The following is an 11,891-nucleotide window of genomic DNA, read 5'->3' as shown; positions in this document are numbered from 1 at the left end:
CCATTTCAAAACATTTCTAACAGATTCCTTAGTTCGGACCGACGAAGTAATGTCACTCGACTATTATCAACCTGACTGCAATCTTTTTCTGTCGGTAAGGATTGCACCAGAGCACCTTCTACTTCTAATAGGCCATGAACTATAGATAGAGAAGAATCATTCTGAGCGAGTACATAAGAAGCGATCCACTTTTTTTCATCGGTTCCAGGGGAAGACCAAAGATCTTGCGCGGCAGGTCCGCCAGAAAAACTCAAAAGAGAAAGAAGTCTCGTTAATCTCTTCATGCTCGTTCCAAGTTCGAAGTACCTTTTGGCCAAAGAAAAACCCGCTTCCTGACACGATTGCCTCTTTATCTTTATATAGATAGATTCTATGGGGTTATTACTTAGTAAGTCTATTTTGTACAAGAGCCCCTCCTATCTGATAGAAAAGGGTCCCATGATCCCGAGCCGATCTTACCTTGGCTCGCAAACCCCAAGTTTGTCTATGAAGAGCTAATCTAATTGTATTTTTTTCTAGAATGGATTTCTTATGTGGAATACTAATGGATAGGGCTTCGTTGCTAAGTGCTACAAGATCTAGTGCACTGGAACTCGTGGTTATGGACCCGAATCCTTTAGTATGGAACATTGTCTTTTCCAAGTAAAAACCCCTAGTATATGAAAGAATGAAAAGGTGCTTTCGTTCTTGTGGAATAAGAAGCCCTCGTACCTTAATGAAAGGAAAATCGTAATTTTTCGTTAGGTATTTGACCAAATAGGATCGTCCAGTTCCTACAGAACCTATCACTAAAATACCCGATAGGGCTAAGCGGAACGAAAAGGGTTTTCCATGAGATGGTAAATGAAAACGATTAGTCCCACACGAGGTTTGGGAATAAGTGATTGTCTGATAATGAGCAAGGAATATACGTCTTTCTGCTAAAGAGGATCTATTAAACTCATAATTCATTAGATCCTTGTTATCAATGCCAACTAGGTATCATAAGTAAATGGATCCCGGTTGTTCAATCCTTTGATAACCAAGGTCATTCTTTGCTAAAGAGAAATGATCACTATGAGTCAGACTCAATAGAATTGGATCCATTCCAAATAGCGAGAATTAGGATTCTTGATCCCTCTCAATCTCTCTTTCAATTCGAGGATCCAGAGAGGTGTTTTCATAGTCATCTCCGAATATTTGCCATCTCGGAATATTTTCGATTTCATTTTTCTATGATATGTCTTTCTATATGAAAATTGGTTATTTACGATGTACGATGATCCCTGTTAAGCATCCATGGCTGAATGGTTAAAGCGCCCAACTCATAATTGGTAAATTTGCGGGTTCAATTCCTGCTGGATGCACACGAACGGGAACATTCCATAAGTCTATTGGAACTGGCTCTCTATCCATGGAATCTCATCCATCATCCATACATAACGAATTGGTATGGTATATTCATACCATAACATAAGAACAATAAGAACTCGAATTCTTATCGATACTGGAACTCAGAGCATAGGAGGGAAAGTCGATTTATGGATGGAATCAAATACGCAGTATTTACAGAAAAAAGTCTTCGTTTATTGGGAAAGAATCAATATACTTTTAATGTCGAATCGGGATTCACTAAGACAGAAATAAAGCATTGGGTCGAACTCTTCTTTGGTGTTAAGGTGGTAGCTGTGAATAGCCATCGACTACCTGGAAAAGGTAGAAGAATAGGACCTATTCTGGGCCATACAATGCATTACAGACGTATGATCATTACCCTTCAACCGGGTTATTCTATTCCACTTCTAGATAGAGAAAAAAACTAAAGGAGAATACTTAATAATACGGCGAAACATTTATACAAAACACCTATCCCGAGCACACGCAAGGGAACCGTAGACAGGCAAGTGAAATCCAATCCACGAAATAATTTGATCCATGGACGGCACCGTTGTGGTAAAGGTCGTAATTCCAGAGGAATCATTACCGCAAGGCATAGAGGGGGAGGTCATAAGCGCCTATACCGTAAAATAGATTTTCGACGGAATCAAAAAGACATATCTGGTAGAATCGTAACCATAGAATACGACCCTAATCGAAATGCATACATTTGTCTCATACACTATGGGGATGGTGAGAAGAGATATATTTTACATCCCAGAGGGGCTATAATTGGAGATACTATTGTTTCTGGTACAAAAGTTCCTATATCAATGGGAAATGCCCTACCTTTGAGTGCGGTTTGAACTATTGATTTACGTAATTGGAAGTAACCAATTAGGTTTACGACGAAACCTAGAAATCGATCACTGATCCAATTTGACTACCTCTACGGGATAGACCTCAACAGAAAACTGTTGAGTAACGGCAGCAAGTGATTGAGTTCAGTAGTTCCTCATAGAAAATTATTGGCTCTAGAGATATGGTAATATGGAGAAGACAAAATTGTTTGAAGCACGCACAGAACCGGAAGCGCCCCTTGTTTCAAAGAGAGGAGGACGGGTTATTCACATTTAATTTGATGGTCAGAGGCAAATTGAAAGCTAAGCAGTGGTAATTAAGACCCCCGGGGGAAAATAGGGATGTCTCCTACGTTACCCATAATATGTGGAAGTATCGACGTAATTTCATAGAGTCATTCGATCTGAATGCTACATGAAGAACATAAGCCAGATGACGGAACGCAGAGACCTAGGATGTAGAAGATCATAACATGAGCGATTCGGCAGATTTGGATTCCTTTCCTATATATCCACTCATGTGGTACTTCATCATATGATTCATATAAGATCCATCTGTCTAGAGATCGTCATATACATCTAGAAAGCCGTATGCTTTGGAAGAAGCTTGTACAGTTTGGGAAGGGGTTTTTTGAGAGAAAAGAAGAATCTACTTCAACCGATATGCCCTTAGGCACGGCCATGCATAACATAGAAATCACACGTGGAAGGGGTGGGCAATTAGCTAGAGCAGCAGGTGCTGTAGCGAAACTCATTGCAAAAGAGGGTAAATCGGCCACTTTAAGATTACCATCTGGGGAGGTCCGTTTAGTATCCCAAAACTGCTTAGCAACAGTCGGACAAGTGGGTAATGTTGGGGTGAACCAAAAAAGTTTGGGTAGAGCCGGATCTAAGTGTTGGCTAGGTAAACGCCCCGTAGTAAGAGGGGTAGTTATGAACCCTGTGGACCACCCCCATGGGGGCGGTGAAGGGAAAGCTCCCATTGGTAGAAAAAAACCCACAACCCCTTGGGGTTATCCTGCGCTTGGAAGAAGAACTAGGAAAAGGAAAAAATATAGCGATAGTTTTATTCTTCGTCGCCGTAAGTAAATACGTAACTAGGAATATGGAAAATTGCATTTTTGGAATTTGCAATAATGCGATGGGCGAACGACGGGAATTGAACCCGCGCATGGTGGATTCACAATCCACTGCCTTGATCCACTTGGCTACATCCGCCCCTTATCCAGCTAAAGGATTTTTTGCTTTTTTCCATTGATCATTATTCTATTTATTCTGACCTCCGTACTTCGATCGAGATATTGGACATAGAATGCCACTCTTTAAAAAGGAAAAAAGGAGTAATCAGCTGTGACACGAAAAAAAACGAATCCTTTTGTAGCTCATCATTTATTGGCAAAGATAGAAAAGGTCAATATGAAGGAGGAGAAAGAAACAATAGTAACGTGGTCCCGGGCATCTAGCATTCTACCCACAATGGTTGGCCATACAATCGCGATTCATAATGGAAAGGAACATATACCTATTTACATAACAAATCCTATGGTAGGTCGCAAATTGGGGGAATTCGTGCCTACTCGGCATTTCACGAGTTATGAAAATGCAAGAAAGGATACTAAATCTCGTCGTTAACTGAATTCTGAATAGAAAGATTAAGAAGAAAAAAAAGATTCAAAATAAAGACAGAAATACCCAATATCTTGCTAGAACAAGATATTGGGTATTTCTGTCTTTTCTTTCTTCAAAAATTCTTATATGTTAGCAGAAAAACCTTATCCATTAATAGATGGAACTTCAACAGCAGCTAAGTCTAGAGGGAAGTTGTGAGCATTACGTTCGTGCATTACTTCCATACCAAGGTTAGCACGGTTGATGATATCAGCCCAAGTATTAATAACGCGACCTTGACTATCAACTACAGATTGGTTGAAATTGAAACCATTTAGGTTGAAAGCCATAGTACTAATACCTAAAGCAGTGAACCAGATTCCTACTACAGGCCAAGCAGCCAAGAAGAAGTGTAAAGAACGAGAGTTGTTGAAACTAGCATATTGGAAGATTAATCGGCCAAAATAACCATGAGCAGCCACAATATTATAAGTTTCTTCCTCTTGACCAAATTTGTAACCCTCATTAGCAGATTCATTTTCAGTAGTTTCCCTGATCAAACTAGAGGTTACCAAGGAACCATGCATAGCACTGAATAGGGAACCGCCGAATACACCAGCTACACCTAACATGTGGAATGGATGCATAAGGATGTTGTGCTCTGCCTGGAATACAATCATAAAGTTGAAAGTACCAGAGATTCCTAAAGGCATACCATCAGAAAAGCTTCCTTGACCAATAGGGTAAATCAAGAAAACAGCAGTAGCAGCTGCAACAGGAGCTGAATATGCAACAGCAATCCAAGGACGCATACCCAGACGGAAACTAAGTTCCCACTCACGACCCATATAACAAGCTACACCAAGTAAGAAGTGTAGAACAATTAGCTCATAAGGACCACCATTGTATAACCACTCATCAACAGATGCAGCTTCCCAAATTGGGTAAAAGTGCAATCCGATCGCCGCAGAAGTAGGGATAATAGCACCAGAGATAATATTGTTTCCATAAAGTAAAGAACCAGAAACAGGCTCACGAATACCATCAATATCTACTGGAGGGGCAGCGATGAAGGCGATAATAAATACAGAAGTTGCGGTCAATAAGGTAGGGATCATCAAAACACCGAACCATCCGATGTAAAGACGATTTTCAGTGCTAGTTATCCAGTTGCAGAAGCGACCCCACAGGCTTGTACTTTCGCGTCTCTCTAAAATTGCAGTCATGGTAAGATCTTGGTTTATTCAAATTGCAAGGACTCCCAAGCACACGTATTAACTAGAATATAGATAATAGAAGGCTTGTTATTTAACAGTATAACATAGACTATATACCAATGTCAACCAAGTCAGCCCAAAGATTAGCTATCCATATAACTAAATTAACCAAACCAATAATTTTGTATTTGTAAATGAAGTGAGTCAAAGTTTTTAACTTTGATGAGTCTTTTCTATATGGGTTGCCCGGGACTCGAACCCGGAACTAGTCGGATGGAGTAGATAATTCTTCCTTGTTACAATAGAGAAAAATCCCTCCCCAAATCGTGCTTGCATTTTTCATTGCACACGACTTTCCCTATGTAGAAATAGCCAATTTCTATTCCAAAGAGGAAGTTCTACTAATTTTTTTAATTAGTAACTTGATTCACCTACTCTTTATTATAATAAAAAGAACATTTCAGAATGAAAAATAGAAAAGTTTTTTCTTGATCATTTATCAACCCTTTCCTGTTTCTTAATTTCGTCTAATGATTAATTAAGAGGGTTGACCAGGTCATTGATACGTATAATATCCAAATACCAAATACGCTCAGTGTGTGATCCACAGAAAGAAAAAAGAGTTGTTTTGGTGAACATCAAAGAAAAAACTTGCTCTTCTTCCATAAAAAATTCTTCTAAAAATGCCGAACCCAATCGTTGCATAAAAGTTCGTACCGTGCTTTTATGTTTCCGAGCTAAAGTTCTAGCGCATGAAAGTCGAAGTATATACTTTAGTCGATACAAAGTCCGTTTTTTCGAAGATCCACTATGATAATGAAAAAGATTTCTACATATCCGACCAAATCGATCAAGAATATCCCAATCTGATAAATCTGTCCAAATGGGTTTACTAATAGGATGCCCCGATCCAGTACAAAATTGAGCTTTTGATAAGTATCCTATGAGGAGAGTAGCGGGGACTATGGTATCGAATTTTTTCATTCGAGTATCTATTAGAAATGACTTCTCCAGCATTTGATTCCTTACTAACAAAGAACTTTTTGGTACACTTGAAAGGTACCCCATAAAATCGAAGCAAGAGTTTGCTAATTGGTTTATATGGATTCTTCGCGGCTGAGTCCAAAAACAGAAATAATATTGCCAGAAATTGATAAGGTAGCATTTCCATTTCTTCTTCAAAAAAAAAGTGCCTTTTGATGCAAGAATTGCCTTTCCTTGATATCGAACATAATGCATAAGAGGATCCATAAAGAACCATAGGGTTTTCCGAGAAAAACCAGGGTACATTATCCCAAAATGTTCCATCTTCCTAGAAAAGTGGATTCGTTCCAGAAAAGTTCCAGAAGATGCTAATGGTAAGCAAGAAGATTGTTTACGAAGAAACAACAAAAAAAATTCATATTCTGATACATAAGAGTTATATAGGAATCGAAACAGTCTTTTATTTTCTTTTTGAAAATAAAAAATGGATTTCATTGAAGTAATAAAACTATTCCAATTCGAATAATAGTTGAGAAAGAATCGCAATAAATGCAAAGATGGAACATCTTGGATACGGTATTGAAGGAGTTGAACCAGGATTTCCAAATGGATAGGATAGGGTATTTCTATATGTGATAGATAATCCAAATGCAAAAATTTGTCTTCTAAAAAGGGAAATATTGAATGAATAGAGCGTAAATTCTGAAACTTTGGTATTTCTTTTTCTTTCGGACAAAATAATTCCCGTAGCGAGAATGGGATTTCCACAACGATCGCAAACCCTTCAGATAGAATCTGAGAATAAAACTCAGAATAAAAATAATTTTTGTAATCCAATAATCGATCTTGGTTAGGATGATTAACCGAGTTATCCAAAAAATTCTGCTGATACATTCGAATAATTAAACGTTTCACAAGTAGTGAACTAAATTTCTTGTTATTACAACTAACAACTATTTCCACAGGTTCAGAACCATTTAATCCATAATGGTGGGCAAATGCATAAATATATTCCTGAAAGAGAAGTGGGTAGACAAAGTATTGTTGACGAGATTTATGTTTTTCTGAATACCCTTCGAATTTTTCCATTTGTATTTCTACTTGAATCAGAGAGAAGAAGCATTTCTCGGTTTATCGAATGATGATACATAGTGCAATATGGTCAGAACAGGGTGTTGCATTTTTAATACAAACCCTGGAAAGAAAGGGAGTCTAATCCACAGATCTTTTTCTGCTCCTTTTCTACCCAATTAGTTTATGTTTGTTCTAATTAAAAAAAAAGAACAGAACAAGTTTTTTATTTTTGCAGGCCAATCGCTCTTTTGACTTTGGAATACAGCCTCTTTATCAATATACTGCTTCTTTTACACATTCAATCCATAACATCCCTTATTCAATCCATAATCAAGAATAATTAGGATTTCTAAAAAAAAAAGAAAAAATAAAGGGTCCACTCATAGGAAAACCCAACCTTTCCCCGCATCCGGCACTAATCTATTTTTAACGTCTAATTAGAGCGGGGAATCATTCCAATTAGGAAGTTCAGCTCGTTGCTTTTTATTTTACCAGAATTGGAGCCAGGCTCTATCCATTTATTCATTAGACCCAGAAAATCGTAATTTTGGATTCCATTCAAAAAAGATTGATTTTATTACGACATGCTATTTTTTCCATTCATTACCTTTGAGGATCAGTCGTGGTCTTCTAGACTCTACCAAGAGTCTGGACGAATTTGTTGTTTCATCCAAATGTGTAAAAGATCATAGTCGCACTTAAAAGCCGAGTACTCTACCATTGAGTTAGCAACCCAGATAAAAAAAGGATCTTAGATACGATCGAAATCCAAAAATCAATGGAATTACACCGCGCGCTTCTGTCAAAACATTGAACTAGCAAGACATCAAAAGATTTTTTTATCGACCATGAAAAACACTCAAATGCCAAAACGAACAGGTCCGGTTAAATTCCACTAAAGTAAAGTTAAAAAAAGAGCGACCCTAATCACGATGGCCAAATTCTCCTTATTTTTAGCGATTTTTATTAAAAAAAAATATATATTATATTGTATGAGAATACATGCAAGAGGAACACCCTTATCATTTGAGCGAAGTGTAGGCGGAAAAATTGAATATGGAGTGAGGATAAAGAGACCCATCTATCTACAAATTCTATTTGTTCAATAGACCTTTGTCAATGGAAATACAATGGTAAGAAAACAAATTAGATAGAAAAAGTAAATAAAATAGGGGCTTATGTTGAATTGGCACGATATAATATAAATCCAAATAGGATTAAAAAAGAGGTAAATTGTGTCTAAATAATTAGACAACTAGGAATACTAATAATCTTCTCCTATCCTACTTTTTGATTCATTTAGTTCTTCAATTAACTCAAAGTTCTTTCTTTTTCTTTAAAGAATTCCGCCTTCCTTAAAATATCATAAACAGTTCTTGTTGGTTGAGCACCCTTTTCAAGGAAATAGAGAATAGCTGGAACATTTAAACAAGTTTGATTCTTTATCGGATCATAAAAACCTACTTTTTGAAGATCTCTTCCTTCTCTTCGAGATCGAACATCAATTGCAACGATTCGATAGACAGCTTATTGGGATAGATGTAGATAAACAACGCCCCCCCCTAGAAACGTATAGGAGGTTTTCTCCTCATACGGCTCGAGAAAATGATTCGAATTTCTGTCGATAATAATAGAAATTAGACTATGACGTGCATTAATTTCCTTACAGAAAAAACAAATTTCATTTATACTCATGACTCAAGTGGGCTAATTTTGCCTGACAAACTTCGAAGGCAAAATCCTTCCAAAATTTTTGAGTCGTCTTTAAACTCTTTTCTTTGTCTCATTTCGAACGAATTGACTTTTATTCCTTATTCTGATCCAACTCTGTTGTTGAGACAATTGAAAATTGTGTTTACTTGTTCTGGAATCCTTTATCTTTGATTTGTGAAATCCTTGGGTTTAGACATTACTTCGGGAATTCCTATTTTTTTCTTTCAAAAGAGTAGCAACATACCCTTTTTTCTTATTTCCTTCGATAAAGCATTTATCTCTTCTATAGAAATCTAATAAGAGGGATTGATTCTGATATACTTTTATTGGACTTTATTCTTATTTTAACCTTTCGATTTATTTCTATATTAAGGATAGACTGACAAAGTTGGCCTAATTTATTAGTTTTCACTAACCCTAGATTCTTTCCCTTGATAAAAAAAATTCTGTCCTCTCGAGCTCCATCGTGTACTATGTTACTTAAACCCAGCGCAAATTTGGTTCGGAACGAATAGAACAGGCTATGTCGAGCCAAGAGCATTTTCATTACTATGGAAAATGATGGATAGAAAAATCCACAATCGATCATGTCCTTCAAGTCGCACGTTGCTTTCTACCACATCGTTTTAAACGAAGTTTTACCATAACAAACATTCCTCTTTTCATTGCAAAGTGGTATAGAGAATTGATCCAATATGGATGGAATCATGAATAGTCATTGGTTTAGTTTTTTTATACTAATTAAAACTTGCTATCTATGGAGCAATATGGATAAAAGAAAGTAAGTATTTATCCGGGAAGCCTCCGCCAAGATCCAATTTATTTAAACCCATATTAAAATTCTATCATATGAATGAAACATAGTTTGAAAAAGACGACTAAACAAGTTTGCTTAAAACTTATTTATTCTTAAATTTCCACCCTCAACGGATGGCTCGAGATGATCAATCTTGAAGTGAGAAAAGAAGGATTGACTCTTCCTCAATAAATAAACTATCAACCTCCAAAAAAGTTTAATTAATTTAATTACTAGAATTAGAATTCTAGTAGTAATATATTTTTTCAGTACCAAAAACAATTAACTATAATAACTAAATAAACTATTCCAATGAAAAGATTGAAAGTTTTTGGTAGTTATAGAATTCTCGTACTTCTTCAACTCGAATACCAAAAGGAAGAAAAAAATATGACTAAGTGATTTTATTTTATAGTAGAGGCATATCCTGAATGTGCTTGATAGATCCCATTTTTTCATGAAAATAAAGATAGTCAATTTGACTGGACTTAAGACTTTATTATGTTTTCTGAGAAAGAATAAGATATCATTATTCTCTTTAATAAACTTTTGTCTCGTACGGAATACTATATGATTTCACCGTTTGTTTCATCAGAAACAATCTGGGACGGAAGGATTCGAACCTCCGAGTAACGGGACCAAAACCCGCTGCCTTACCACTTGGCCACGCCCCATTTCGGGTTTTATGCGACACTAATAAACACTAGTATGTTTATTTGTTATTCGTCAATACCATTTCAATTACATAAAAAAGGAGGGATATTCTCTTGCTAGTATTCTACACATGCGGATAATATAGAATCAAAAAAATGCATTGATCATTACATGGAATTCTATTAAGATATTATATGAAAGTCGAATTTATTCCACTCTCATTTGAGAGTGCAAATACAAGGAGGTATTTTGTGTTTGGGAAAGTCCGAAGAAAAAAGATTTTGAATCTGCCTTTTCCTTCTTTCCCTTAAAAAAATAACTCAAGAAAAATCCAATTATTTACTCTACAAGAATGAAATGCTTGTTATGCCTAATATACTTAGTTTAACCTGTATCTGTTTTAATTCTGTTCTTTATCCTACTAGTTTTTTCTTTGCCAAATTACCCGAAGCTTATGCTATTTTCAATCCAATCGTGGATATTATGCCTGTTATACCTCTATTCTTTTTTCTATTAGCCTTTGTTTGGCAAGCTGCTGTAAGTTTTCGATGAAATCTTTAGTACTCTGTATGCCAAATTGAATGATGTGTTCATTCCAAAAAAATTTAAAAATGGGTAAAAGCCGAGAAGTTTTATATTTTTATATTATGAACCTTCGATTCTAAAATTTAAATTCTTCTACATTGAATGGGTAGCTACAGCAATAAATTTGGATCAGCCTTTCTACTCCCCTGCACCTAGGTTGAGCAGGTACCTAAAGGTACCTACACAATACCTAACCACCTAACCCTATTTTTGCTATTGATAAGAGTGCTTATTATAAAAGAATTCTTGCAATTTTTTTCAAGAATTCTTTTTTGCATTTTTAGGTAGTATAAAAAAAAAACCATCCTAGTGGATCCGTGTGGTAAGGAAAAACTGGTAATCTATTCCTTAAAAAAAAATCTTGGAGATTATGTAATGCTTACTCTCAAACTTTTTGTTTATACAGTAGTGATATTCTTTGTTTCACTCTTTATCTTTGGATTCTTATCTAATGACCCAGGACGGAATCCTGGACGCGAGGAGTAAAAATTCAGTTTTTTTTTTTTCTTATTGGATTTGTTTCGTACATTTATCTATGAGAAAATCCGGGGGTCAGAATTCTTTCCAATTCGAAAGTCCCAAATGATCCAAGGGAGCGGAAAGAGAGGGATTCGAACCCTCGGTACAAAAAAATTGTACAACGGATTAGCAATCCGCCGCTTTAGTCCACTCAGCCATCTCTCCACGTTCCAAAGCGAAAGGTTTCCGTGATATGATATAGGCAAGAAATAAGAAATAACGGTTGCAAAAAACCCCCTTTTTTTCTTTCAAAAGTCTATAAAAATTATATTGCCAATTCCATTTTAATTATATTCTTTTTTCTTAATGTTAATAAAAAAAGAAGAAAATTCTTGTTTTTTCTTTCTAAAAATCGATATTGGCCGAGAGACAATCAAATAGATTTTCTCTTTAGCGGGCATTTCCATATAGGACTTGTTATAATTATAATAAAACAAGCAGGTTATATAAAAAAAAACGCTTTTTTTGTCGATTATTTATCAAGAAAGCAAAAAGGGTTCTTATCAAATCCACCATAAAATTGGA

General features: G+C 36.0%; 1 non-coding gene across 1 annotated transcript; it reads right to left on the bottom strand.

Annotated features, from left to right (window-relative positions):
• Positions 1-11,443: 11,443 nt before the first annotated feature.
• On the bottom strand, positions 11,444-11,531 carry TRNAS-GCU (transfer RNA serine (anticodon GCU)). Its single transcript has one exon. It is a non-coding gene; the product is annotated as a tRNA-Ser (tRNA).
• Positions 11,532-11,891: the final 360 nt, after the last annotated feature.

This window comes from Aegilops tauschii, unplaced genomic scaffold (assembly GCF_002575655.3).
Source record: "Aegilops tauschii subsp. strangulata cultivar AL8/78 unplaced genomic scaffold, Aet v6.0 ptg000501l_obj, whole genome shotgun sequence".
In the NCBI taxonomy this organism is placed as follows: Eukaryota; Viridiplantae; Streptophyta; class Magnoliopsida; order Poales; family Poaceae; genus Aegilops; species Aegilops tauschii.
Note: the sequence above shows the minus strand (reverse complement) of the source record. Positions and strands in the feature narration are given on the sequence as shown.